General features: G+C 53.4%; 50 non-coding genes across 50 annotated transcripts; 10 read left to right on the forward strand and 40 right to left on the reverse strand.

Annotated features, from left to right (window-relative positions):
• Nucleotides 1–2: 2 nt before the first annotated feature.
• Trnae-uuc lies at nucleotides 3–74 on the reverse strand. Its single transcript has one exon. It is a non-coding gene; the product is annotated as a tRNA-Glu (tRNA).
• Nucleotides 75–397: 323 nt separating this feature from the next.
• On the reverse strand, nucleotides 398–470 carry Trnam-cau. The gene has a single exon. It is a non-coding gene; the product is annotated as a tRNA-Met (tRNA).
• An 815-nt stretch (nucleotides 471–1,285) lies between these two features.
• Trnag-ucc lies at nucleotides 1,286–1,358 on the forward strand. Its single transcript has one exon. It is a non-coding gene; the product is annotated as a tRNA-Gly (tRNA).
• A 285-nt stretch (nucleotides 1,359–1,643) lies between these two features.
• Nucleotides 1,644–1,725, reverse strand: Trnas-aga. Its single transcript has one exon. It is a non-coding gene; the product is annotated as a tRNA-Ser (tRNA).
• A 141-nt stretch (nucleotides 1,726–1,866) lies between these two features.
• Nucleotides 1,867–1,939, reverse strand: Trnak-uuu. The gene has a single exon. It is a non-coding gene; the product is annotated as a tRNA-Lys (tRNA).
• A 295-nt stretch (nucleotides 1,940–2,234) lies between these two features.
• On the reverse strand, nucleotides 2,235–2,306 carry Trnae-uuc. The gene has a single exon. It is a non-coding gene; the product is annotated as a tRNA-Glu (tRNA).
• A 322-nt stretch (nucleotides 2,307–2,628) lies between these two features.
• On the reverse strand, nucleotides 2,629–2,701 carry Trnam-cau. The gene has a single exon. It is a non-coding gene; the product is annotated as a tRNA-Met (tRNA).
• An 813-nt stretch (nucleotides 2,702–3,514) lies between these two features.
• On the forward strand, nucleotides 3,515–3,586 carry Trnag-ucc. Its single transcript has one exon. It is a non-coding gene; the product is annotated as a tRNA-Gly (tRNA).
• A 283-nt stretch (nucleotides 3,587–3,869) lies between these two features.
• Trnas-aga lies at nucleotides 3,870–3,951 on the reverse strand. The gene has a single exon. It is a non-coding gene; the product is annotated as a tRNA-Ser (tRNA).
• Nucleotides 3,952–4,090: 139 nt separating this feature from the next.
• On the reverse strand, nucleotides 4,091–4,163 carry Trnak-uuu. The gene has a single exon. It is a non-coding gene; the product is annotated as a tRNA-Lys (tRNA).
• A 295-nt stretch (nucleotides 4,164–4,458) lies between these two features.
• Trnae-uuc lies at nucleotides 4,459–4,530 on the reverse strand. The gene has a single exon. It is a non-coding gene; the product is annotated as a tRNA-Glu (tRNA).
• Nucleotides 4,531–4,852: 322 nt separating this feature from the next.
• Trnam-cau lies at nucleotides 4,853–4,925 on the reverse strand. Its single transcript has one exon. It is a non-coding gene; the product is annotated as a tRNA-Met (tRNA).
• Nucleotides 4,926–5,738: 813 nt separating this feature from the next.
• On the forward strand, nucleotides 5,739–5,810 carry Trnag-ucc. Its single transcript has one exon. It is a non-coding gene; the product is annotated as a tRNA-Gly (tRNA).
• Nucleotides 5,811–6,093: 283 nt separating this feature from the next.
• Nucleotides 6,094–6,175, reverse strand: Trnas-aga. The gene has a single exon. It is a non-coding gene; the product is annotated as a tRNA-Ser (tRNA).
• Nucleotides 6,176–6,314: 139 nt separating this feature from the next.
• On the reverse strand, nucleotides 6,315–6,387 carry Trnak-uuu. The gene has a single exon. It is a non-coding gene; the product is annotated as a tRNA-Lys (tRNA).
• A 295-nt stretch (nucleotides 6,388–6,682) lies between these two features.
• Trnae-uuc lies at nucleotides 6,683–6,754 on the reverse strand. Its single transcript has one exon. It is a non-coding gene; the product is annotated as a tRNA-Glu (tRNA).
• Nucleotides 6,755–7,076: 322 nt separating this feature from the next.
• Trnam-cau lies at nucleotides 7,077–7,149 on the reverse strand. Its single transcript has one exon. It is a non-coding gene; the product is annotated as a tRNA-Met (tRNA).
• An 813-nt stretch (nucleotides 7,150–7,962) lies between these two features.
• Trnag-ucc lies at nucleotides 7,963–8,034 on the forward strand. The gene has a single exon. It is a non-coding gene; the product is annotated as a tRNA-Gly (tRNA).
• Nucleotides 8,035–8,313: 279 nt separating this feature from the next.
• Trnas-aga lies at nucleotides 8,314–8,395 on the reverse strand. The gene has a single exon. It is a non-coding gene; the product is annotated as a tRNA-Ser (tRNA).
• A 139-nt stretch (nucleotides 8,396–8,534) lies between these two features.
• Trnak-uuu lies at nucleotides 8,535–8,607 on the reverse strand. The gene has a single exon. It is a non-coding gene; the product is annotated as a tRNA-Lys (tRNA).
• Nucleotides 8,608–8,902: 295 nt separating this feature from the next.
• Nucleotides 8,903–8,974, reverse strand: Trnae-uuc. The gene has a single exon. It is a non-coding gene; the product is annotated as a tRNA-Glu (tRNA).
• Nucleotides 8,975–9,296: 322 nt separating this feature from the next.
• Nucleotides 9,297–9,369, reverse strand: Trnam-cau. The gene has a single exon. It is a non-coding gene; the product is annotated as a tRNA-Met (tRNA).
• Nucleotides 9,370–10,182: 813 nt separating this feature from the next.
• On the forward strand, nucleotides 10,183–10,254 carry Trnag-ucc. The gene has a single exon. It is a non-coding gene; the product is annotated as a tRNA-Gly (tRNA).
• Nucleotides 10,255–10,537: 283 nt separating this feature from the next.
• Nucleotides 10,538–10,619, reverse strand: Trnas-aga. The gene has a single exon. It is a non-coding gene; the product is annotated as a tRNA-Ser (tRNA).
• A 139-nt stretch (nucleotides 10,620–10,758) lies between these two features.
• Nucleotides 10,759–10,831, reverse strand: Trnak-uuu. Its single transcript has one exon. It is a non-coding gene; the product is annotated as a tRNA-Lys (tRNA).
• A 295-nt stretch (nucleotides 10,832–11,126) lies between these two features.
• On the reverse strand, nucleotides 11,127–11,198 carry Trnae-uuc. Its single transcript has one exon. It is a non-coding gene; the product is annotated as a tRNA-Glu (tRNA).
• Nucleotides 11,199–11,520: 322 nt separating this feature from the next.
• Trnam-cau lies at nucleotides 11,521–11,593 on the reverse strand. The gene has a single exon. It is a non-coding gene; the product is annotated as a tRNA-Met (tRNA).
• An 813-nt stretch (nucleotides 11,594–12,406) lies between these two features.
• On the forward strand, nucleotides 12,407–12,478 carry Trnag-ucc. Its single transcript has one exon. It is a non-coding gene; the product is annotated as a tRNA-Gly (tRNA).
• A 279-nt stretch (nucleotides 12,479–12,757) lies between these two features.
• On the reverse strand, nucleotides 12,758–12,839 carry Trnas-aga. Its single transcript has one exon. It is a non-coding gene; the product is annotated as a tRNA-Ser (tRNA).
• A 139-nt stretch (nucleotides 12,840–12,978) lies between these two features.
• On the reverse strand, nucleotides 12,979–13,051 carry Trnak-uuu. Its single transcript has one exon. It is a non-coding gene; the product is annotated as a tRNA-Lys (tRNA).
• A 295-nt stretch (nucleotides 13,052–13,346) lies between these two features.
• On the reverse strand, nucleotides 13,347–13,418 carry Trnae-uuc. The gene has a single exon. It is a non-coding gene; the product is annotated as a tRNA-Glu (tRNA).
• Nucleotides 13,419–13,740: 322 nt separating this feature from the next.
• Nucleotides 13,741–13,813, reverse strand: Trnam-cau. Its single transcript has one exon. It is a non-coding gene; the product is annotated as a tRNA-Met (tRNA).
• Nucleotides 13,814–14,626: 813 nt separating this feature from the next.
• Trnag-ucc lies at nucleotides 14,627–14,698 on the forward strand. Its single transcript has one exon. It is a non-coding gene; the product is annotated as a tRNA-Gly (tRNA).
• Nucleotides 14,699–14,981: 283 nt separating this feature from the next.
• Trnas-aga lies at nucleotides 14,982–15,063 on the reverse strand. Its single transcript has one exon. It is a non-coding gene; the product is annotated as a tRNA-Ser (tRNA).
• A 139-nt stretch (nucleotides 15,064–15,202) lies between these two features.
• On the reverse strand, nucleotides 15,203–15,275 carry Trnak-uuu. Its single transcript has one exon. It is a non-coding gene; the product is annotated as a tRNA-Lys (tRNA).
• A 295-nt stretch (nucleotides 15,276–15,570) lies between these two features.
• Trnae-uuc lies at nucleotides 15,571–15,642 on the reverse strand. The gene has a single exon. It is a non-coding gene; the product is annotated as a tRNA-Glu (tRNA).
• Nucleotides 15,643–15,964: 322 nt separating this feature from the next.
• Nucleotides 15,965–16,037, reverse strand: Trnam-cau. The gene has a single exon. It is a non-coding gene; the product is annotated as a tRNA-Met (tRNA).
• An 813-nt stretch (nucleotides 16,038–16,850) lies between these two features.
• Nucleotides 16,851–16,922, forward strand: Trnag-ucc. Its single transcript has one exon. It is a non-coding gene; the product is annotated as a tRNA-Gly (tRNA).
• Nucleotides 16,923–17,205: 283 nt separating this feature from the next.
• Nucleotides 17,206–17,287, reverse strand: Trnas-aga. The gene has a single exon. It is a non-coding gene; the product is annotated as a tRNA-Ser (tRNA).
• Nucleotides 17,288–17,426: 139 nt separating this feature from the next.
• Trnak-uuu lies at nucleotides 17,427–17,499 on the reverse strand. The gene has a single exon. It is a non-coding gene; the product is annotated as a tRNA-Lys (tRNA).
• Nucleotides 17,500–17,794: 295 nt separating this feature from the next.
• Nucleotides 17,795–17,866, reverse strand: Trnae-uuc. Its single transcript has one exon. It is a non-coding gene; the product is annotated as a tRNA-Glu (tRNA).
• Nucleotides 17,867–18,188: 322 nt separating this feature from the next.
• On the reverse strand, nucleotides 18,189–18,261 carry Trnam-cau. The gene has a single exon. It is a non-coding gene; the product is annotated as a tRNA-Met (tRNA).
• Nucleotides 18,262–19,074: 813 nt separating this feature from the next.
• On the forward strand, nucleotides 19,075–19,146 carry Trnag-ucc. The gene has a single exon. It is a non-coding gene; the product is annotated as a tRNA-Gly (tRNA).
• Nucleotides 19,147–19,431: 285 nt separating this feature from the next.
• Nucleotides 19,432–19,513, reverse strand: Trnas-aga. Its single transcript has one exon. It is a non-coding gene; the product is annotated as a tRNA-Ser (tRNA).
• A 139-nt stretch (nucleotides 19,514–19,652) lies between these two features.
• Nucleotides 19,653–19,725, reverse strand: Trnak-uuu. The gene has a single exon. It is a non-coding gene; the product is annotated as a tRNA-Lys (tRNA).
• A 295-nt stretch (nucleotides 19,726–20,020) lies between these two features.
• On the reverse strand, nucleotides 20,021–20,092 carry Trnae-uuc. Its single transcript has one exon. It is a non-coding gene; the product is annotated as a tRNA-Glu (tRNA).
• Nucleotides 20,093–20,414: 322 nt separating this feature from the next.
• Trnam-cau lies at nucleotides 20,415–20,487 on the reverse strand. Its single transcript has one exon. It is a non-coding gene; the product is annotated as a tRNA-Met (tRNA).
• Nucleotides 20,488–21,300: 813 nt separating this feature from the next.
• Nucleotides 21,301–21,372, forward strand: Trnag-ucc. The gene has a single exon. It is a non-coding gene; the product is annotated as a tRNA-Gly (tRNA).
• Nucleotides 21,373–21,655: 283 nt separating this feature from the next.
• Nucleotides 21,656–21,737, reverse strand: Trnas-aga. Its single transcript has one exon. It is a non-coding gene; the product is annotated as a tRNA-Ser (tRNA).
• Nucleotides 21,738–21,876: 139 nt separating this feature from the next.
• On the reverse strand, nucleotides 21,877–21,949 carry Trnak-uuu. The gene has a single exon. It is a non-coding gene; the product is annotated as a tRNA-Lys (tRNA).
• Nucleotides 21,950–22,109: the final 160 nt, after the last annotated feature.

The following is a 22,109-nucleotide window of genomic DNA, read 5'->3' on the forward strand; positions in this document are numbered from 1 at the left end:
CCTTCCGGTACCGGGAATCGAACCCGGGCCTCCTGGGTGAAAGCCAGGTATCCTAGCCACTAGACCACACCGGATTTGCTCGATAAACGTCAGATTTACTCCCTCTCCTCTCGCTTTTCGTGCTGAATCCGGACTTAGTGGTGTTCTCTGTTTGCGAGCATATTTGCGCTTGCAGACTGGCATGGCGCACAGCTCGAAACTGACAATTCATTGCAGTTTGCATCATATTTTACTCATAACAGGGGAGGAGAAAGGTCAAAGCTGTACCTTGCCATAGCTGGATGTAAACATTTTGACGCTTGAGGCGTGGGCTCCTTGTGGATAACAAACGACAATTCAGTTCGTTCCCTAGCAACAGCAACGCCGTTAATTCAGCCATGATGTACAGCAAATTAAATGCCCCGGGTGAGGATCGAACTCACGACCTTAAGATTATGAAACTTACACGCTACCCACTGCGCTACCGAGGCACGTTTGCAAGCATCGTCCCAGGAAACTTGGTAAGTCTCGCATATTAGAGATAGACAGTTGGCGCTTTCTCAAGAATCTGTTGTGTTGCAACACGTGCTTTCCCGAATTGCTAGATTAAACTGCTGCCGCGGCTTTTTTCAACGGAAAGCAGCACTGCCTGAGGTTACAGTACATCGCCCTTGCGGCACCTGAACACAGCGGCCTGTAGGGCCAGGCTGACGCTAGAGTTCAGAAATAGCACGCGTCCGTCCAAGTACGGTCTCTTGCGAGCTGCGTGTTTGGTTCTTCTCACAGCGAATCCTGCTATACATTCCTGAGGCTGACGCAGCTCAAACGAGCAATCGGCGCGGCAACATTATAGCGAGAACAGCGAAACGATGCATCGGCCGGGAATCGAACCCGGGCCGCCCGAGTGGTAGGCGAACAACCTACCACTTTTTTAGTTGTTGTTCTCATTTTTTTAGTTGCATTTGTTGGGGGCGGTCGGCCGTGCTTCCCGAGCATATTCCAGAGTAGCTGTCTGCAGGGAAAGTGGGATTGCCACCCAACGACGCCGGATACAGCCGAAAAAAGTGCTACACACGCGGAGTCCCCCACTACACTGCCTTTAAAGCGACCGCTCATCACTATCGTGTGAGTAACCTTGCGGCCGCGGCGACGAGTCTTGCCCAAAGACGCAGCGTGCGTGGAGGCGCTGCCCGAACGCGTGTGGATGCACCCTCCTACCTCGTAAAGCGCCTACAGCTACTATCACCGTGGGCCGCTGCCGGCGGCCGGGAAGCCGACACAGCGCGGCGTTACGAGCAGCGGCTGTGCGGTGGTGGTGTAATGGTGAGCATAGTTGCCTTCCAAGCAGTTGATCCGGGTTCGATTCCCGGCCCACCGCAACGGGCGCAAATTTTTACGTATGAGTATGTGAGCCACGTGCTGTTACATTAACGTTTTCTTTCCGTCGTTGCTCCACTCCAGGCCATCCTGTAGTATGTCCCGACTTGTCCCGACTTTTGCTCGGCTGACGCGAAAGCTGACGCTTGGAATTCGCCCTTATCAAGAGGACAGGCGATATAAACGGCTGTGAGAGGTGAGGTGTAGCGAAGTACCATAACGACAGGCAAACTGCGAAGTTTTGTGCTCCTTCTTCTTAAACAAAAAAAAAAAAAAAAAAAAGAAGACGCAGTCGGTAGGACTCGAACCTACGCTCCCAGAGGGAATCTGATTTCTAGTCAGACGCCTTAACCACTCGGCCACGACTGCTCGCAGCCAAACGTGCCCTCGAATCGATGAAAAATCAAACCGTTTCTGCGCAGAATGTTGACAGGAAACGAACTCCGTGCACTGATTACGGCAGGGCTACCAGCGCTACGAGACGAGCCATTACGGAAGCGTTAAAATCTTCGCCCGGACAGGGACTCGAACCCTGGACCCTTAGGTTAAAAGCCTAATGCTCTACCGACTGAGCTATCCGGGCTCACGCTTGCTGTGGATGGAGCAGCTGCAGGCAATGTGAATAACTGGAACGCGTGTGTAGGCGTACTACGGTAATTGCTGGCTTCTGGCGCAACTGGCGACTTCACCGACTTGCCACTGACGCTGGTAGCAGCCCAACAGCGGACCAGTGCCTCTTCTCCCTTTATCCCGGTGCTGACAGTAATTGCATCTCGTGCCTGTTTCCCCGATTACGCTCGGTTGAAGCTCCGGAAGGGGGGCGACAAACGAGGGTTGGAGGGCCAAAACATGGAGGGTCGTGTGCGCAAAAACTTCCCTTCCGGTACCGGGAATCGAACCCGGGCCTCCTGGGTGAAAGCCAGGTATCCTAGCCACTAGACCACACCGGATTTGCTCGATAAACGTCAGATTTACTCCCTCTCCTCTCGCTTTTCGTGCTGAATCCGGACTTAGTGGTGTTCTCTGTTTGCGAGCATATTTGCGCTTGCAGACTGGCATGGCGCACAGCTCGAAACTGACAATTCATTGCAGTTTGCATCATATTTTACTCATAACAGGGGAGGAGAAAGGTCAAAGCTGTACCTTGCCATAGCTGGATGTAAACATTTTGACGCTGAGGCGTGGGCTCCTTGTGGATAACAAACGACAATTCAGTTCGTTCCCTAGCAACAGCAACGCCGTTAATTCAGCCATGATGTACAGCAAATTAAATGCCCCGGGTGAGGATCGAACTCACGACCTTAAGATTATGAAACTTACACGCTACCCACTGCGCTACCGAGGCACGTTTGCAAGCATCGTCCCAGGAAACTTGGTAAGTCTCGCATATTAGAGATAGACAGTTGGCGCTTTCTCAAGAATCTGTTGTGTTGCAACACGTGCTTTCCCGAATTGCTAGATTAAACTGCTGCCGCGGCTTTTTCAACGGAAAGCAGCACTGCCTGAGGTTACAGTACATCGCCCTTGCGGCACCTGAACACAGCGGCCTGTAGGGCCAGGCTGACGCTAGAGTTCAGAAATAGCACGCGTCCGTCCAAGTACGGTCTCTTGCGAGCTGCGTGTTTGGTTCTTCTCACAGCGAATCCTGCTATACATTCCTGAGGCTGACGCAGCTCAAACGAGCAATCGGCGCGGCAACATTATAGCGAGAACAGCGAAACGATGCATCGGCCGGGAATCGAACCCGGGCCGCCCGAGTGGTAGGCGAACAACCTACCACTTTTTTAGTTGTTGTTCTCATTTTTTTAGTTGCATTTGTTGGGGGCGGTCGGCCGTGCTTCCCGAGCATATTCCAGAGTAGCTGTCTGCAGGGAAAGTGGGATTGCCACCCAACGACGCCGGATACAGCCGAAAAAAGTGCTACACACGCGGAGTCCCCCACTACACTGCCTTAAAGCGACCGCTCATCACTATCGTGTGAGTAACCTTGCGGCCGCGGCGACGAGTCTTGCCCAAAGACGCAGCGTGCGTGGAGGCGCTGCCCGAACGCGTGTGGATGCACCCTCCTACCTCGTAAAGCGCCTACAGCTACTATCACCGTGGGCCGCTGCCGGCGGCCGGGAAGCCGACACAGCGCGGCGTTACGAGCAGCGGCTGTGCGGTGGTGGTGTAATGGTGAGCATAGTTGCCTTCCAAGCAGTTGATCCGGGTTCGATTCCCGGCCACCGCAACGGGCGCAAATTTTTACGTATGAGTATGTGAGCCACGTGCTGTTACATTAACGTTTTCTTTCCGTCGTTGCTCCACTCCAGGCCATCCTGTAGTATGTCCCGACTTGTCCCGACTTTGCTCGGCTGACGCGAAAGCTGACGCTTGGAATTCGCCCTTATCAAGAGGACAGGCGATATAAACGGCTGTGAGAGGTGAGGTGTAGCGAAGTACCATAACGACAGGCAAACTGCGAAGTTTTGTGCTCCTTCTTCTTAAACAAAAAAAAAAAAAAAAAAAAGAGACGCAGTCGGTAGGACTCGAACCTACGCTCCCAGAGGGAATCTGATTTCTAGTCAGACGCCTTAACCACTCGGCCACGACTGCTCGCAGCCAAACGTGCCCTCGAATCGTGAAAAATCAAACCGTTCTGCGCAGAATGTTGACAGGAAACGAACTCCGTGCACTGATTACGGCAGGGCTACCAGCGCTACGAGACGAGCCATTACGGAAGCGTTAAAATCTTCGCCCGGACAGGGACTCGAACCCTGGACCCTTAGGTTAAAAGCCTAATGCTCTACCGACTGAGCTATCCGGGCTCACGCTTGCTGTGGATGGAGCAGCTGCAGGCAATGTGAATAACTGGAACGCGTGTGTAGGCGTACTACGGTAATTGCTGGCTTCTGGCGCAACTGGCGACTTCACCGACTTGCCACTGACGCTGGTAGCAGCCCAACAGCGGACCAGTGCCTCTTCTCCCTTTATCCCGGTGCTGACAGTAATTGCATCTCGTGCCTGTTTCCCCGATTACGCTCGGTTGAAGCTCCGGAAGGGGGGCGACAAACGAGGGTTGGAGGGCCAAAACATGGAGGGTCGTGTGCGCAAAAACTTCCCTTCCGGTACCGGGAATCGAACCCGGGCCTCCTGGGTGAAAGCCAGGTATCCTAGCCACTAGACCACACCGGATTTGCTCGATAAACGTCAGATTTACTCCCTCTCCTCTCGCTTTTCGTGCTGAATCCGGACTTAGTGGTGTTCTCTGTTTGCGAGCATATTTGCGCTTGCAGACTGGCATGGCGCACAGCTCGAAACTGACAATTCATTGCAGTTTGCATCATATTTTACTCATAACAGGGGAGGAGAAAGGTCAAAGCTGTACCTTGCCATAGCTGGATGTAAACATTTTGACGCTGAGGCGTGGGCTCCTTGTGGATAACAAACGACAATTCAGTTCGTTCCCTAGCAACAGCAACGCCGTTAATTCAGCCATGATGTACAGCAAATTAAATGCCCCGGGTGAGGATCGAACTCACGACCTTAAGATTATGAAACTTACACGCTACCCACTGCGCTACCGAGGCACGTTTGCAAGCATCGTCCCAGGAAACTTGGTAAGTCTCGCATATTAGAGATAGACAGTTGGCGCTTTCTCAAGAATCTGTTGTGTTGCAACACGTGCTTTCCCGAATTGCTAGATTAAACTGCTGCCGCGGCTTTTTCAACGGAAAGCAGCACTGCCTGAGGTTACAGTACATCGCCCTTGCGGCACCTGAACACAGCGGCCTGTAGGGCCAGGCTGACGCTAGAGTTCAGAAATAGCACGCGTCCGTCCAAGTACGGTCTCTTGCGAGCTGCGTGTTTGGTTCTTCTCACAGCGAATCCTGCTATACATTCCTGAGGCTGACGCAGCTCAAACGAGCAATCGGCGCGGCAACATTATAGCGAGAACAGCGAAACGATGCATCGGCCGGGAATCGAACCCGGGCCGCCCGAGTGGTAGGCGAACAACCTACCACTTTTTTAGTTGTTGTTCTCATTTTTTTAGTTGCATTTGTTGGGGGCGGTCGGCCGTGCTTCCCGAGCATATTCCAGAGTAGCTGTCTGCAGGGAAAGTGGGATTGCCACCCAACGACGCCGGATACAGCCGAAAAAAGTGCTACACACGCGGAGTCCCCCACTACACTGCCTTAAAGCGACCGCTCATCACTATCGTGTGAGTAACCTTGCGGCCGCGGCGACGAGTCTTGCCCAAAGACGCAGCGTGCGTGGAGGCGCTGCCCGAACGCGTGTGGATGCACCCTCCTACCTCGTAAAGCGCCTACAGCTACTATCACCGTGGGCCGCTGCCGGCGGCCGGGAAGCCGACACAGCGCGGCGTTACGAGCAGCGGCTGTGCGGTGGTGGTGTAATGGTGAGCATAGTTGCCTTCCAAGCAGTTGATCCGGGTTCGATTCCCGGCCACCGCAACGGGCGCAAATTTTTACGTATGAGTATGTGAGCCACGTGCTGTTACATTAACGTTTTCTTTCCGTCGTTGCTCCACTCCAGGCCATCCTGTAGTATGTCCCGACTTGTCCCGACTTTGCTCGGCTGACGCGAAAGCTGACGCTTGGAATTCGCCCTTATCAAGAGGACAGGCGATATAAACGGCTGTGAGAGGTGAGGTGTAGCGAAGTACCATAACGACAGGCAAACTGCGAAGTTTTGTGCTCCTTCTTCTTAAACAAAAAAAAAAAAAAAAAAAAGAGACGCAGTCGGTAGGACTCGAACCTACGCTCCCAGAGGGAATCTGATTTCTAGTCAGACGCCTTAACCACTCGGCCACGACTGCTCGCAGCCAAACGTGCCCTCGAATCGTGAAAAATCAAACCGTTCTGCGCAGAATGTTGACAGGAAACGAACTCCGTGCACTGATTACGGCAGGGCTACCAGCGCTACGAGACGAGCCATTACGGAAGCGTTAAAATCTTCGCCCGGACAGGGACTCGAACCCTGGACCCTTAGGTTAAAAGCCTAATGCTCTACCGACTGAGCTATCCGGGCTCACGCTTGCTGTGGATGGAGCAGCTGCAGGCAATGTGAATAACTGGAACGCGTGTGTAGGCGTACTACGGTAATTGCTGGCTTCTGGCGCAACTGGCGACTTCACCGACTTGCCACTGACGCTGGTAGCAGCCCAACAGCGGACCAGTGCCTCTTCTCCCTTTATCCCGGTGCTGACAGTAATTGCATCTCGTGCCTGTTTCCCCGATTACGCTCGGTTGAAGCTCCGGAAGGGGGGCGACAAACGAGGGTTGGAGGGCCAAAACATGGAGGGTCGTGTGCGCAAAAACTTCCCTTCCGGTACCGGGAATCGAACCCGGGCCTCCTGGGTGAAAGCCAGGTATCCTAGCCACTAGACCACACCGGATTTGCTCGATAAACGTCAGATTTACTCCCTCTCCTCTCGCTTTTCGTGCTGAATCCGGACTTAGTGGTGTTCTCTGTTTGCGAGCATATTTGCGCTTGCAGACTGGCATGGCGCACAGCTCGAAACTGACAATTCATTGCAGTTTGCATCATATTTTACTCATAACAGGGGAGGAGAAAGGTCAAAGCTGTACCTTGCCATAGCTGGATGTAAACATTTTGACGCTGAGGCGTGGGCTCCTTGTGGATAACAAACGACAATTCAGTTCGTTCCCTAGCAACAGCAACGCCGTTAATTCAGCCATGATGTACAGCAAATTAAATGCCCCGGGTGAGGATCGAACTCACGACCTTAAGATTATGAAACTTACACGCTACCCACTGCGCTACCGAGGCACGTTTGCAAGCATCGTCCCAGGAAACTTGGTAAGTCTCGCATATTAGAGATAGACAGTTGGCGCTTTCTCAAGAATCTGTTGTGTTGCAACACGTGCTTTCCCGAATTGCTAGATTAAACTGCTGCCGCGGCTTTTTCAACGGAAAGCAGCACTGCCTGAGGTTACAGTACATCGCCCTTGCGGCACCTGAACACAGCGGCCTGTAGGGCCAGGCTGACGCTAGAGTTCAGAAATAGCACGCGTCCGTCCAAGTACGGTCTCTTGCGAGCTGCGTGTTTGGTTCTTCTCACAGCGAATCCTGCTATACATTCCTGAGGCTGACGCAGCTCAAACGAGCAATCGGCGCGGCAACATTATAGCGAGAACAGCGAAACGATGCATCGGCCGGGAATCGAACCCGGGCCGCCCGAGTGGTAGGCGAACAACCTACCACTTTTTTAGTTGTTGTTCTCATTTTTTTAGTTGCATTTGTTGGGGGCGGTCGGCCGTGCTTCCCGAGCATATTCCAGAGTAGCTGTCTGCAGGGAAAGTGGGATTGCCACCCAACGACGCCGGATACAGCCGAAAAAAGTGCTACACACGCGGAGTCCCCCACTACACTGCCTTAAAGCGACCGCTCATCACTATCGTGTGAGTAACCTTGCGGCCGCGGCGACGAGTCTTGCCCAAAGACGCAGCGTGCGTGGAGGCGCTGCCCGAACGCGTGTGGATGCACCCTCCTACCTCGTAAAGCGCCTACAGCTACTATCACCGTGGGCCGCTGCCGGCGGCCGGGAAGCCGACACAGCGCGGCGTTACGAGCAGCGGCTGTGCGGTGGTGGTGTAATGGTGAGCATAGTTGCCTTCCAAGCAGTTGATCCGGGTTCGATTCCCGGCCACCGCAACGGGCGCAAATTTTTACGTATGAGTATGTGAGCCACGTGCTGTTACATTAACGTTTTCTTTCCGTCGTTGCTCCACTCCAGGCCATCCTGTAGTATGTCCCGACTTGTCCCGACTTTGCTCGGCTGACGCGAAAGCTGACGCTTGGAATTCGCCCTTATCAAGAGGACAGGCGATATAAACGGCTGTGAGAGGTGAGGTGTAGCGAAGTACCATAACGACAGGCAAACTGCGAAGTTTTGTGCTCCTTCTTCTTAAACAAAAAAAAAAAAAAAAGAGACGCAGTCGGTAGGACTCGAACCTACGCTCCCAGAGGGAATCTGATTTCTAGTCAGACGCCTTAACCACTCGGCCACGACTGCTCGCAGCCAAACGTGCCCTCGAATCGTGAAAAATCAAACCGTTCTGCGCAGAATGTTGACAGGAAACGAACTCCGTGCACTGATTACGGCAGGGCTACCAGCGCTACGAGACGAGCCATTACGGAAGCGTTAAAATCTTCGCCCGGACAGGGACTCGAACCCTGGACCCTTAGGTTAAAAGCCTAATGCTCTACCGACTGAGCTATCCGGGCTCACGCTTGCTGTGGATGGAGCAGCTGCAGGCAATGTGAATAACTGGAACGCGTGTGTAGGCGTACTACGGTAATTGCTGGCTTCTGGCGCAACTGGCGACTTCACCGACTTGCCACTGACGCTGGTAGCAGCCCAACAGCGGACCAGTGCCTCTTCTCCCTTTATCCCGGTGCTGACAGTAATTGCATCTCGTGCCTGTTTCCCCGATTACGCTCGGTTGAAGCTCCGGAAGGGGGGCGACAAACGAGGGTTGGAGGGCCAAAACATGGAGGGTCGTGTGCGCAAAAACTTCCCTTCCGGTACCGGGAATCGAACCCGGGCCTCCTGGGTGAAAGCCAGGTATCCTAGCCACTAGACCACACCGGATTTGCTCGATAAACGTCAGATTTACTCCCTCTCCTCTCGCTTTTCGTGCTGAATCCGGACTTAGTGGTGTTCTCTGTTTGCGAGCATATTTGCGCTTGCAGACTGGCATGGCGCACAGCTCGAAACTGACAATTCATTGCAGTTTGCATCATATTTTACTCATAACAGGGGAGGAGAAAGGTCAAAGCTGTACCTTGCCATAGCTGGATGTAAACATTTTGACGCTGAGGCGTGGGCTCCTTGTGGATAACAAACGACAATTCAGTTCGTTCCCTAGCAACAGCAACGCCGTTAATTCAGCCATGATGTACAGCAAATTAAATGCCCCGGGTGAGGATCGAACTCACGACCTTAAGATTATGAAACTTACACGCTACCCACTGCGCTACCGAGGCACGTTTGCAAGCATCGTCCCAGGAAACTTGGTAAGTCTCGCATATTAGAGATAGACAGTTGGCGCTTTCTCAAGAATCTGTTGTGTTGCAACACGTGCTTTCCCGAATTGCTAGATTAAACTGCTGCCGCGGCTTTTTCAACGGAAAGCAGCACTGCCTGAGGTTACAGTACATCGCCCTTGCGGCACCTGAACACAGCGGCCTGTAGGGCCAGGCTGACGCTAGAGTTCAGAAATAGCACGCGTCCGTCCAAGTACGGTCTCTTGCGAGCTGCGTGTTTGGTTCTTCTCACAGCGAATCCTGCTATACATTCCTGAGGCTGACGCAGCTCAAACGAGCAATCGGCGCGGCAACATTATAGCGAGAACAGCGAAACGATGCATCGGCCGGGAATCGAACCCGGGCCGCCCGAGTGGTAGGCGAACAACCTACCACTTTTTTAGTTGTTGTTCTCATTTTTTTAGTTGCATTTGTTGGGGGCGGTCGGCCGTGCTTCCCGAGCATATTCCAGAGTAGCTGTCTGCAGGGAAAGTGGGATTGCCACCCAACGACGCCGGATACAGCCGAAAAAAGTGCTACACACGCGGAGTCCCCCACTACACTGCCTTAAAGCGACCGCTCATCACTATCGTGTGAGTAACCTTGCGGCCGCGGCGACGAGTCTTGCCCAAAGACGCAGCGTGCGTGGAGGCGCTGCCCGAACGCGTGTGGATGCACCCTCCTACCTCGTAAAGCGCCTACAGCTACTATCACCGTGGGCCGCTGCCGGCGGCCGGGAAGCCGACACAGCGCGGCGTTACGAGCAGCGGCTGTGCGGTGGTGGTGTAATGGTGAGCATAGTTGCCTTCCAAGCAGTTGATCCGGGTTCGATTCCCGGCCACCGCAACGGGCGCAAATTTTTACGTATGAGTATGTGAGCCACGTGCTGTTACATTAACGTTTTCTTTCCGTCGTTGCTCCACTCCAGGCCATCCTGTAGTATGTCCCGACTTGTCCCGACTTTGCTCGGCTGACGCGAAAGCTGACGCTTGGAATTCGCCCTTATCAAGAGGACAGGCGATATAAACGGCTGTGAGAGGTGAGGTGTAGCGAAGTACCATAACGACAGGCAAACTGCGAAGTTTTGTGCTCCTTCTTCTTAAACAAAAAAAAAAAAAAAAAAAAGAGACGCAGTCGGTAGGACTCGAACCTACGCTCCCAGAGGGAATCTGATTTCTAGTCAGACGCCTTAACCACTCGGCCACGACTGCTCGCAGCCAAACGTGCCCTCGAATCGTGAAAAATCAAACCGTTCTGCGCAGAATGTTGACAGGAAACGAACTCCGTGCACTGATTACGGCAGGGCTACCAGCGCTACGAGACGAGCCATTACGGAAGCGTTAAAATCTTCGCCCGGACAGGGACTCGAACCCTGGACCCTTAGGTTAAAAGCCTAATGCTCTACCGACTGAGCTATCCGGGCTCACGCTTGCTGTGGATGGAGCAGCTGCAGGCAATGTGAATAACTGGAACGCGTGTGTAGGCGTACTACGGTAATTGCTGGCTTCTGGCGCAACTGGCGACTTCACCGACTTGCCACTGACGCTGGTAGCAGCCCAACAGCGGACCAGTGCCTCTTCTCCCTTTATCCCGGTGCTGACAGTAATTGCATCTCGTGCCTGTTTCCCCGATTACGCTCGGTTGAAGCTCCGGAAGGGGGGCGACAAACGAGGGTTGGAGGGCCAAAACATGGAGGGTCGTGTGCGCAAAAACTTCCCTTCCGGTACCGGGAATCGAACCCGGGCCTCCTGGGTGAAAGCCAGGTATCCTAGCCACTAGACCACACCGGATTTGCTCGATAAACGTCAGATTTACTCCCTCTCCTCTCGCTTTTCGTGCTGAATCCGGACTTAGTGGTGTTCTCTGTTTGCGAGCATATTTGCGCTTGCAGACTGGCATGGCGCACAGCTCGAAACTGACAATTCATTGCAGTTTGCATCATATTTTACTCATAACAGGGGAGGAGAAAGGTCAAAGCTGTACCTTGCCATAGCTGGATGTAAACATTTTGACGCTGAGGCGTGGGCTCCTTGTGGATAACAAACGACAATTCAGTTCGTTCCCTAGCAACAGCAACGCCGTTAATTCAGCCATGATGTACAGCAAATTAAATGCCCCGGGTGAGGATCGAACTCACGACCTTAAGATTATGAAACTTACACGCTACCCACTGCGCTACCGAGGCACGTTTGCAAGCATCGTCCCAGGAAACTTGGTAAGTCTCGCATATTAGAGATAGACAGTTGGCGCTTTCTCAAGAATCTGTTGTGTTGCAACACGTGCTTTCCCGAATTGCTAGATTAAACTGCTGCCGCGGCTTTTTCAACGGAAAGCAGCACTGCCTGAGGTTACAGTACATCGCCCTTGCGGCACCTGAACACAGCGGCCTGTAGGGCCAGGCTGACGCTAGAGTTCAGAAATAGCACGCGTCCGTCCAAGTACGGTCTCTTGCGAGCTGCGTGTTTGGTTCTTCTCACAGCGAATCCTGCTATACATTCCTGAGGCTGACGCAGCTCAAACGAGCAATCGGCGCGGCAACATTATAGCGAGAACAGCGAAACGATGCATCGGCCGGGAATCGAACCCGGGCCGCCCGAGTGGTAGGCGAACAACCTACCACTTTTTTAGTTGTTGTTCTCATTTTTTTAGTTGCATTTGTTGGGGGCGGTCGGCCGTGCTTCCCGAGCATATTCCAGAGTAGCTGTCTGCAGGGAAAGTGGGATTGCCACCCAACGACGCCGGATACAGCCGAAAAAAGTGCTACACACGCGGAGTCCCCCACTACACTGCCTTAAAGCGACCGCTCATCACTATCGTGTGAGTAACCTTGCGGCCGCGGCGACGAGTCTTGCCCAAAGACGCAGCGTGCGTGGAGGCGCTGCCCGAACGCGTGTGGATGCACCCTCCTACCTCGTAAAGCGCCTACAGCTACTATCACCGTGGGCCGCTGCCGGCGGCCGGGAAGCCGACACAGCGCGGCGTTACGAGCAGCGGCTGTGCGGTGGTGGTGTAATGGTGAGCATAGTTGCCTTCCAAGCAGTTGATCCGGGTTCGATTCCCGGCCACCGCAACGGGCGCAAATTTTTACGTATGAGTATGTGAGCCACGTGCTGTTACATTAACGTTTTCTTTCCGTCGTTGCTCCACTCCAGGCCATCCTGTAGTATGTCCCGACTTGTCCCGACTTTGCTCGGCTGACGCGAAAGCTGACGCTTGGAATTCGCCCTTATCAAGAGGACAGGCGATATAAACGGCTGTGAGAGGTGAGGTGTAGCGAAGTACCATAACGACAGGCAAACTGCGAAGTTTTGTGCTCCTTCTTCTTAAACAAAAAAAAAAAAAAAAGAGACGCAGTCGGTAGGACTCGAACCTACGCTCCCAGAGGGAATCTGATTTCTAGTCAGACGCCTTAACCACTCGGCCACGACTGCTCGCAGCCAAACGTGCCCTCGAATCGTGAAAAATCAAACCGTTCTGCGCAGAATGTTGACAGGAAACGAACTCCGTGCACTGATTACGGCAGGGCTACCAGCGCTACGAGACGAGCCATTACGGAAGCGTTAAAATCTTCGCCCGGACAGGGACTCGAACCCTGGACCCTTAGGTTAAAAGCCTAATGCTCTACCGACTGAGCTATCCGGGCTCACGCTTGCTGTGGATGGAGCAGCTGCAGGCAATGTGAATAACTGGAACGCGTGTGTAGGCGTACTACGGTAATTGCTGGCTTCTGGCGCAACTGGCGACTTCACCGACTTGCCACTGACGCTGGTAGCAGCCCAACAGCGGACCAGTGCCTCTTCTCCCTTTATCCCGGTGCTGACAGTAATTGCATCTCGTGCCTGTTTCCCCGATTACGCTCGGTTGAAGCTCCGGAAGGGGGGCGACAAACGAGGGTTGGAGGGCCAAAACATGGAGGGTCGTGTGCGCAAAAACTTCCCTTCCGGTACCGGGAATCGAACCCGGGCCTCCTGGGTGAAAGCCAGGTATCCTAGCCACTAGACCACACCGGATTTGCTCGATAAACGTCAGATTTACTCCCTCTCCTCTCGCTTTTCGTGCTGAATCCGGACTTAGTGGTGTTCTCTGTTTGCGAGCATATTTGCGCTTGCAGACTGGCATGGCGCACAGCTCGAAACTGACAATTCATTGCAGTTTGCATCATATTTTACTCATAACAGGGGAGGAGAAAGGTCAAAGCTGTACCTTGCCATAGCTGGATGTAAACATTTTGACGCTGAGGCGTGGGCTCCTTGTGGATAACAAACGACAATTCAGTTCGTTCCCTAGCAACAGCAACGCCGTTAATTCAGCCATGATGTACAGCAAATTAAATGCCCCGGGTGAGGATCGAACTCACGACCTTAAGATTATGAAACTTACACGCTACCCACTGCGCTACCGAGGCACGTTTGCAAGCATCGTCCCAGGAAACTTGGTAAGTCTCGCATATTAGAGATAGACAGTTGGCGCTTTCTCAAGAATCTGTTGTGTTGCAACACGTGCTTTCCCGAATTGCTAGATTAAACTGCTGCCGCGGCTTTTTCAACGGAAAGCAGCACTGCCTGAGGTTACAGTACATCGCCCTTGCGGCACCTGAACACAGCGGCCTGTAGGGCCAGGCTGACGCTAGAGTTCAGAAATAGCACGCGTCCGTCCAAGTACGGTCTCTTGCGAGCTGCGTGTTTGGTTCTTCTCACAGCGAATCCTGCTATACATTCCTGAGGCTGACGCAGCTCAAACGAGCAATCGGCGCGGCAACATTATAGCGAGAACAGCGAAACGATGCATCGGCCGGGAATCGAACCCGGGCCGCCCGAGTGGTAGGCGAACAACCTACCACTTTTTTAGTTGTTGTTCTCATTTTTTTAGTTGCATTTGTTGGGGGCGGTCGGCCGTGCTTCCCGAGCATATTCCAGAGTAGCTGTCTGCAGGGAAAGTGGGATTGCCACCCAACGACGCCGGATACAGCCGAAAAAAGTGCTACACACGCGGAGTCCCCCACTACACTGCCTTAAAGCGACCGCTCATCACTATCGTGTGAGTAACCTTGCGGCCGCGGCGACGAGTCTTGCCCAAAGACGCAGCGTGCGTGGAGGCGCTGCCCGAACGCGTGTGGATGCACCCTCCTACCTCGTAAAGCGCCTACAGCTACTATCACCGTGGGCCGCTGCCGGCGGCCGGGAAGCCGACACAGCGCGGCGTTACGAGCAGCGGCTGTGCGGTGGTGGTGTAATGGTGAGCATAGTTGCCTTCCAAGCAGTTGATCCGGGTTCGATTCCCGGCCACCGCAACGGGCGCAAATTTTTACGTATGAGTATGTGAGCCACGTGCTGTTACATTAACGTTTTCTTTCCGTCGTTGCTCCACTCCAGGCCATCCTGTAGTATGTCCCGACTTGTCCCGACTTTGCTCGGCTGACGCGAAAGCTGACGCTTGGAATTCGCCCTTATCAAGAGGACAGGCGATATAAACGGCTGTGAGAGGTGAGGTGTAGCGAAGTACCATAACGACAGGCAAACTGCGAAGTTTTGTGCTCCTTCTTCTTAAACAAAAAAAAAAAAAAAAAAAAGATACGCAGTCGGTAGGACTCGAACCTACGCTCCCAGAGGGAATCTGATTTCTAGTCAGACGCCTTAACCACTCGGCCACGACTGCTCGCAGCCAAACGTGCCCTCGAATCGTGAAAAATCAAACCGTTCTGCGCAGAATGTTGACAGGAAACGAACTCCGTGCACTGATTACGGCAGGGCTACCAGCGCTACGAGACGAGCCATTACGGAAGCGTTAAAATCTTCGCCCGGACAGGGACTCGAACCCTGGACCCTTAGGTTAAAAGCCTAATGCTCTACCGACTGAGCTATCCGGGCTCACGCTTGCTGTGGATGGAGCAGCTGCAGGCAATGTGAATAACTGGAACGCGTGTGTAGGCGTACTACGGTAATTGCTGGCTTCTGGCGCAACTGGCGACTTCACCGACTTGCCACTGACGCTGGTAGCAGCCCAACAGCGGACCAGTGCCTCTTCTCCCTTTATCCCGGTGCTGACAGTAATTGCATCTCGTGCCTGTTTCCCCGATTACGCTCGGTTGAAGCTCCGGAAGGGGGGCGACAAACGAGGGTTGGAGGGCCAAAACATGGAGGGTCGTGTGCGCAAAAACTTCCCTTCCGGTACCGGGAATCGAACCCGGGCCTCCTGGGTGAAAGCCAGGTATCCTAGCCACTAGACCACACCGGATTTGCTCGATAAACGTCAGATTTACTCCCTCTCCTCTCGCTTTTCGTGCTGAATCCGGACTTAGTGGTGTTCTCTGTTTGCGAGCATATTTGCGCTTGCAGACTGGCATGGCGCACAGCTCGAAACTGACAATTCATTGCAGTTTGCATCATATTTTACTCATAACAGGGGAGGAGAAAGGTCAAAGCTGTACCTTGCCATAGCTGGATGTAAACATTTTGACGCTGAGGCGTGGGCTCCTTGTGGATAACAAACGACAATTCAGTTCGTTCCCTAGCAACAGCAACGCCGTTAATTCAGCCATGATGTACAGCAAATTAAATGCCCCGGGTGAGGATCGAACTCACGACCTTAAGATTATGAAACTTACACGCTACCCACTGCGCTACCGAGGCACGTTTGCAAGCATCGTCCCAGGAAACTTGGTAAGTCTCGCATATTAGAGATAGACAGTTGGCGCTTTCTCAAGAATCTGTTGTGTTGCAACACGTGCTTTCCCGAATTGCTAGATTAAACTGCTGCCGCGGCTTTTTCAACGGAAAGCAGCACTGCCTGAGGTTACAGTACATCGCCCTTGCGGCACCTGAACACAGCGGCCTGTAGGGCCAGGCTGACGCTAGAGTTCAGAAATAGCACGCGTCCGTCCAAGTACGGTCTCTTGCGAGCTGCGTGTTTGGTTCTTCTCACAGCGAATCCTGCTATACATTCCTGAGGCTGACGCAGCTCAAACGAGCAATCGGCGCGGCAACATTATAGCGAGAACAGCGAAACGATGCATCGGCCGGGAATCGAACCCGGGCCGCCCGAGTGGTAGGCGAACAACCTACCACTTTTTTAGTTGTTGTTCTCATTTTTTTAGTTGCATTTGTTGGGGGCGGTCGGCCGTGCTTCCCGAGCATATTCCAGAGTAGCTGTCTGCAGGGAAAGTGGGATTGCCACCCAACGACGCCGGATACAGCCGAAAAAAGTGCTACACACGCGGAGTCCCCCACTACACTGCCTTAAAGCGACCGCTCATCACTATCGTGTGAGTAACCTTGCGGCCGCGGCGACGAGTCTTGCCCAAAGACGCAGCGTGCGTGGAGGCGCTGCCCGAACGCGTGTGGATGCACCCTCCTACCTCGTAAAGCGCCTACAGCTACTATCACCGTGGGCCGCTGCCGGCGGCCGGGAAGCCGACACAGCGCGGCGTTACGAGCAGCGGCTGTGCGGTGGTGGTGTAATGGTGAGCATAGTTGCCTTCCAAGCAGTTGATCCGGGTTCGATTCCCGGCCACCGCAACGGGCGCAAATTTTTACGTATGAGTATGTGAGCCACGTGCTGTTACATTAACGTTTTCTTTCCGTCGTTGCTCCACTCCAGGCCATCCTGTAGTATGTCCCGACTTGTCCCGACTTTGCTCGGCTGACGCGAAAGCTGACGCTTGGAATTCGCCCTTATCAAGAGGACAGGCGATATAAACGGCTGTGAGAGGTGAGGTGTAGCGAAGTACCATAACGACAGGCAAACTGCGAAGTTTTGTGCTCCTTCTTCTTAAACAAAAAAAAAAAAAAAAAAAAGAGACGCAGTCGGTAGGACTCGAACCTACGCTCCCAGAGGGAATCTGATTTCTAGTCAGACGCCTTAACCACTCGGCCACGACTGCTCGCAGCCAAACGTGCCCTCGAATCGTGAAAAATCAAACCGTTCTGCGCAGAATGTTGACAGGAAACGAACTCCGTGCACTGATTACGGCAGGGCTACCAGCGCTACGAGACGAGCCATTACGGAAGCGTTAAAATCTTCGCCCGGACAGGGACTCGAACCCTGGACCCTTAGGTTAAAAGCCTAATGCTCTACCGACTGAGCTATCCGGGCTCACGCTTGCTGTGGATGGAGCAGCTGCAGGCAATGTGAATAACTGGAACGCGTGTGTAGGCGTACTACGGTAATTGCTGGCTTCTGGCGCAACTGGCGACTTCACCGACTTGCCACTGACGCTGGTAGCAGCCCAACAGCGGACCAGTGCCTCTTCTCCCTTTATCCCGGTGCTGACAGTAATTGCATCTCGTGCCTGTTTCCCCGATTACGCTCGGTTGAAGCTCCGGAAGGGGGGCGACAAACGAGGGTTGGAGGGCCAAAACATGGAGGGTCGTGTGCGCAAAAACTTCCCTTCCGGTACCGGGAATCGAACCCGGGCCTCCTGGGTGAAAGCCAGGTATCCTAGCCACTAGACCACACCGGATTTGCTCGATAAACGTCAGATTTACTCCCTCTCCTCTCGCTTTTCGTGCTGAATCCGGACTTAGTGGTGTTCTCTGTTTGCGAGCATATTTGCGCTTGCAGACTGGCATGGCGCACAGCTCGAAACTGACAATTCATTGCAGTTTGCATCATATTTTACTCATAACAGGGGAGGAGAAAGGTCAAAGCTGTACCTTGCCATAGCTGGATGTAAACATTTTGACGCTGAGGCGTGGGCTCCTTGTGGATAACAAACGACAATTCAGTTCGTTCCCTAGCAACAGCAACGCCGTTAATTCAGCCATGATGTACAGCAAATTAAATGCCCCGGGTGAGGATCGAACTCACGACCTTAAGATTATGAAACTTACACGCTACCCACTGCGCTACCGAGGCACGTTTGCAAGCATCGTCCCAGGAAACTTGGTAAGTCTCGCATATTAGAGATAGACAGTTGGCGCTTTCTCAAGAATCTGTTGTGTTGCAACACGTGCTTTCCCGAATTGCTAGATTAAACTGCTGCCGCGGCTTTTTCAACGGAAAGCAGCACTGCCTGAGGTTACAGTACATCGCCCTTGCGGCACCTGAACACAGCGGCCTGTAGGGCCAGGCTGACGCTAGAGTTCAGAAATAGCACGCGTCCGTCCAAGTACGGTCTCTTGCGAGCTGCGTGTTTGGTTCTTCTCACAGCGAATCCTGCTATACATTCCTGAGGCTGACGCAGCTCAAACGAGCAATCGGCGCGGCAACATTATAGCGAGAACAGCGAAACGATGCATCGGCCGGGAATCGAACCCGGGCCGCCCGAGTGGTAGGCGAACAACCTACCACTTTTTTAGTTGTTGTTCTCATTTTTTTAGTTGCATTTGTTGGGGGCGGTCGGCCGTGCTTCCCGAGCATATTCCAGAGTAGCTGTCTGCAGGGAAAGTGGGATTGCCACCCAACGACGCCGGATACAGCCGAAAAAAGTGCTACACACGCGGAGTCCCCCACTACACTGCCTTAAAGCGACCGCTCATCACTATCGTGTGAGTAACCTTGCGGCCGCGGCGACGAGTCTTGCCCAAAGACGCAGCGTGCGTGGAGGCGCTGCCCGAACGCGTGTGGATGCACCCTCCTACCTCGTAAAGCGCCTACAGCTACTATCACCGTGGGCCGCTGCCGGCGGCCGGGAAGCCGACACAGCGCGGCGTTACGAGCAGCGGCTGTGCGGTGGTGGTGTAATGGTGAGCATAGTTGCCTTCCAAGCAGTTGATCCGGGTTCGATTCCCGGCCACCGCAACGGGCGCAAATTTTTACGTATGAGTATGTGAGCCACGTGCTGTTACATTAACGTTTTCTTTCCGTCGTTGCTCCACTCCAGGCCATCCTGTAGTATGTCCCGACTTGTCCCGACTTTGCTCGGCTGACGCGAAAGCTGACGCTTGGAATTCGCCCTTATCAAGAGGACAGGCGATATAAACGGCTGTGAGAGGTGAGGTGTAGCGAAGTACCATAACGACAGGCAAACTGCGAAGTTTTGTGCTCCTTCTTCTTAAACAAAAAAAAAAAAAAAAAAAAAAGAGACGCAGTCGGTAGGACTCGAACCTACGCTCCCAGAGGGAATCTGATTTCTAGTCAGACGCCTTAACCACTCGGCCACGACTGCTCGCAGCCAAACGTGCCCTCGAATCGTGAAAAATCAAACCGTTCTGCGCAGAATGTTGACAGGAAACGAACTCCGTGCACTGATTACGGCAGGGCTACCAGCGCTACGAGACGAGCCATTACGGAAGCGTTAAAATCTTCGCCCGGACAGGGACTCGAACCCTGGACCCTTAGGTTAAAAGCCTAATGCTCTACCGACTGAGCTATCCGGGCTCACGCTTGCTGTGGATGGAGCAGCTGCAGGCAATGTGAATAACTGGAACGCGTGTGTAGGCGTACTACGGTAATTGCTGGCTTCTGGCGCAACTGGCGACTTCACCGACTTGCCACTGACGCTGGTAGCAGCCCAACAGCGGACCAGTGCCTCTTCTCCCTTTATCCCGGTGCTGACAGTAATTGCATCTCGTGCCTGTTTCCCCGATTACGCTCGGTTGAAGCTCCGGAAGGGGGGCGACAAACGAGGGTTGGAGGGCCAAAACATGGAGGGTCGTGTGCGCAAAAACTTCCCTTCCGGTACCGGGAATCGAACCCGGGCCTCCTGGGTGAAAGCCAGGTATCCTAGCCACTAGACCACACCGGATTTGCTCGATAAACGTCAGATTTACTCCCTCTCCTCTCGCTTTTCGTGCTGAATCCGGACTTAGTGGTGTTCTCTGTTTGCGAGCATATTTGCGCTTGCAGACTGGCATGGCGCACAGCTCGAAACTGACAATTCATTGCAGTTTGCATCATATTTTACTCATAACAGGGGAGGAGAAAGGTCAAAGCTGTACCTTGCCATAGCTGGATGTAAACATTTTGACGCTGAGGCGTGGGCTCCTTGTGGATAACAAACGACAATTCAGTTCGTTCCCTAGCAACAGCAACGCCGTTAATTCAGCCATGATGTACAGCAAATTAAATGCCCCGGGTGAGGATCGAACTCACGACCTTAAGATTATGAAACTTACACGCTACCCACTGCGCTACCGAGGCACGTTTGCAAGCATCGTCCCAGGAAACTTGGTAAGTCTCGCATATTAGAGATAGACAGTTGGCGCTTTCTCAAGAATCTGTTGTGTTGCAACACGTGCTTTCCCGAATTGCTAGATTAAACTGCTGCCGCGGCTTTTTCAACGGAAAGCAGCACTGCCTGAGGTTACAGTACATCGCCCTTGCGGCACCTGAACACAGCGGCCTGTAGGGCCAGGCTGACGCTAGAGTTCAGAAATAGCACGCGTCCGTCCAAGTACGGTCTCTTGCGAGCTGCGTGTTTGGTTCTTCTCACAGCGAATCCTGCTATACATTCCTGAGGCTGACGCAGCTCAAACGAGCAATCGGCGCGGCAACATTATAGCGAGAACAGCGAAACGATGCATCGGCCGGGAATCGAACCCGGGCCGCCCGAGTGGTAGGCGAACAACCTACCACTTTTTTAGTTGTTGTTCTCATTTTTTTAGTTGCATTTGTTGGGGGCGGTCGGCCGTGCTTCCCGAGCATATTCCAGAGTAGCTGTCTGCAGGGAAAGTGGGATTGCCACCCAACGACGCCGGATACAGCCGAAAAAAGTGCTACACACGCGGAGTCCCCCACTACACTGCCTTAAAGCGACCGCTCATCACTATCGTGTGAGTAACCTTGCGGCCGCGGCGACGAGTCTTGCCCAAAGACGCAGCGTGCGTGGAGGCGCTGCCCGAACGCGTGTGGATGCACCCTCCTACCTCGTAAAGCGCCTACAGCTACTATCACCGTGGGCCGCTGCCGGCGGCCGGGAAGCCGACACAGCGCGGCGTTACGAGCAGCGGCTGTGCGGTGGTGGTGTAATGGTGAGCATAGTTGCCTTCCAAGCAGTTGATCCGGGTTCGATTCCCGGCCACCGCAACGGGCGCAAATTTTTACGTATGAGTATGTGAGCCACGTGCTGTTACATTAACGTTTTCTTTCCGTCGTTGCTCCACTCCAGGCCATCCTGTAGTATGTCCCGACTTGTCCCGACTTTGCTCGGCTGACGCGAAAGCTGACGCTTGGAATTCGCCCTTATCAAGAGGACAGGCGATATAAACGGCTGTGAGAGGTGAGGTGTAGCGAAGTACCATAACGACAGGCAAACTGCGAAGTTTTGTGCTCCTTCTTCTTAAACAAAAAAAAAAAAAAAAAAAAGAGACGCAGTCGGTAGGACTCGAACCTACGCTCCCAGAGGGAATCTGATTTCTAGTCAGACGCCTTAACCACTCGGCCACGACTGCTCGCAGCCAAACGTGCCCTCGAATCGTGAAAAATCAAACCGTTCTGCGCAGAATGTTGACAGGAAACGAACTCCGTGCACTGATTACGGCAGGGCTACCAGCGCTACGAGACGAGCCATTACGGAAGCGTTAAAATCTTCGCCCGGACAGGGACTCGAACCCTGGACCCTTAGGTTAAAAGCCTAATGCTCTACCGACTGAGCTATCCGGGCTCACGCTTGCTGTGGATGGAGCAGCTGCAGGCAATGTGAATAACTGGAACGCGTGTGTAGGCGTACTACGGTAATTGCTGGCTTCTGGCGCAACTGGCGACTTCACCGACTTGCCACTGACGCTGGTAGCAGCCCAACAGCGGACCAGTGCCTCTTCTCC

Source organism: Schistocerca americana, unplaced genomic scaffold (genome assembly GCF_021461395.2).
Source record: "Schistocerca americana isolate TAMUIC-IGC-003095 unplaced genomic scaffold, iqSchAmer2.1 HiC_scaffold_1512, whole genome shotgun sequence".
In the NCBI taxonomy this organism is placed as follows: Eukaryota; Metazoa; Arthropoda; class Insecta; order Orthoptera; family Acrididae; genus Schistocerca; species Schistocerca americana.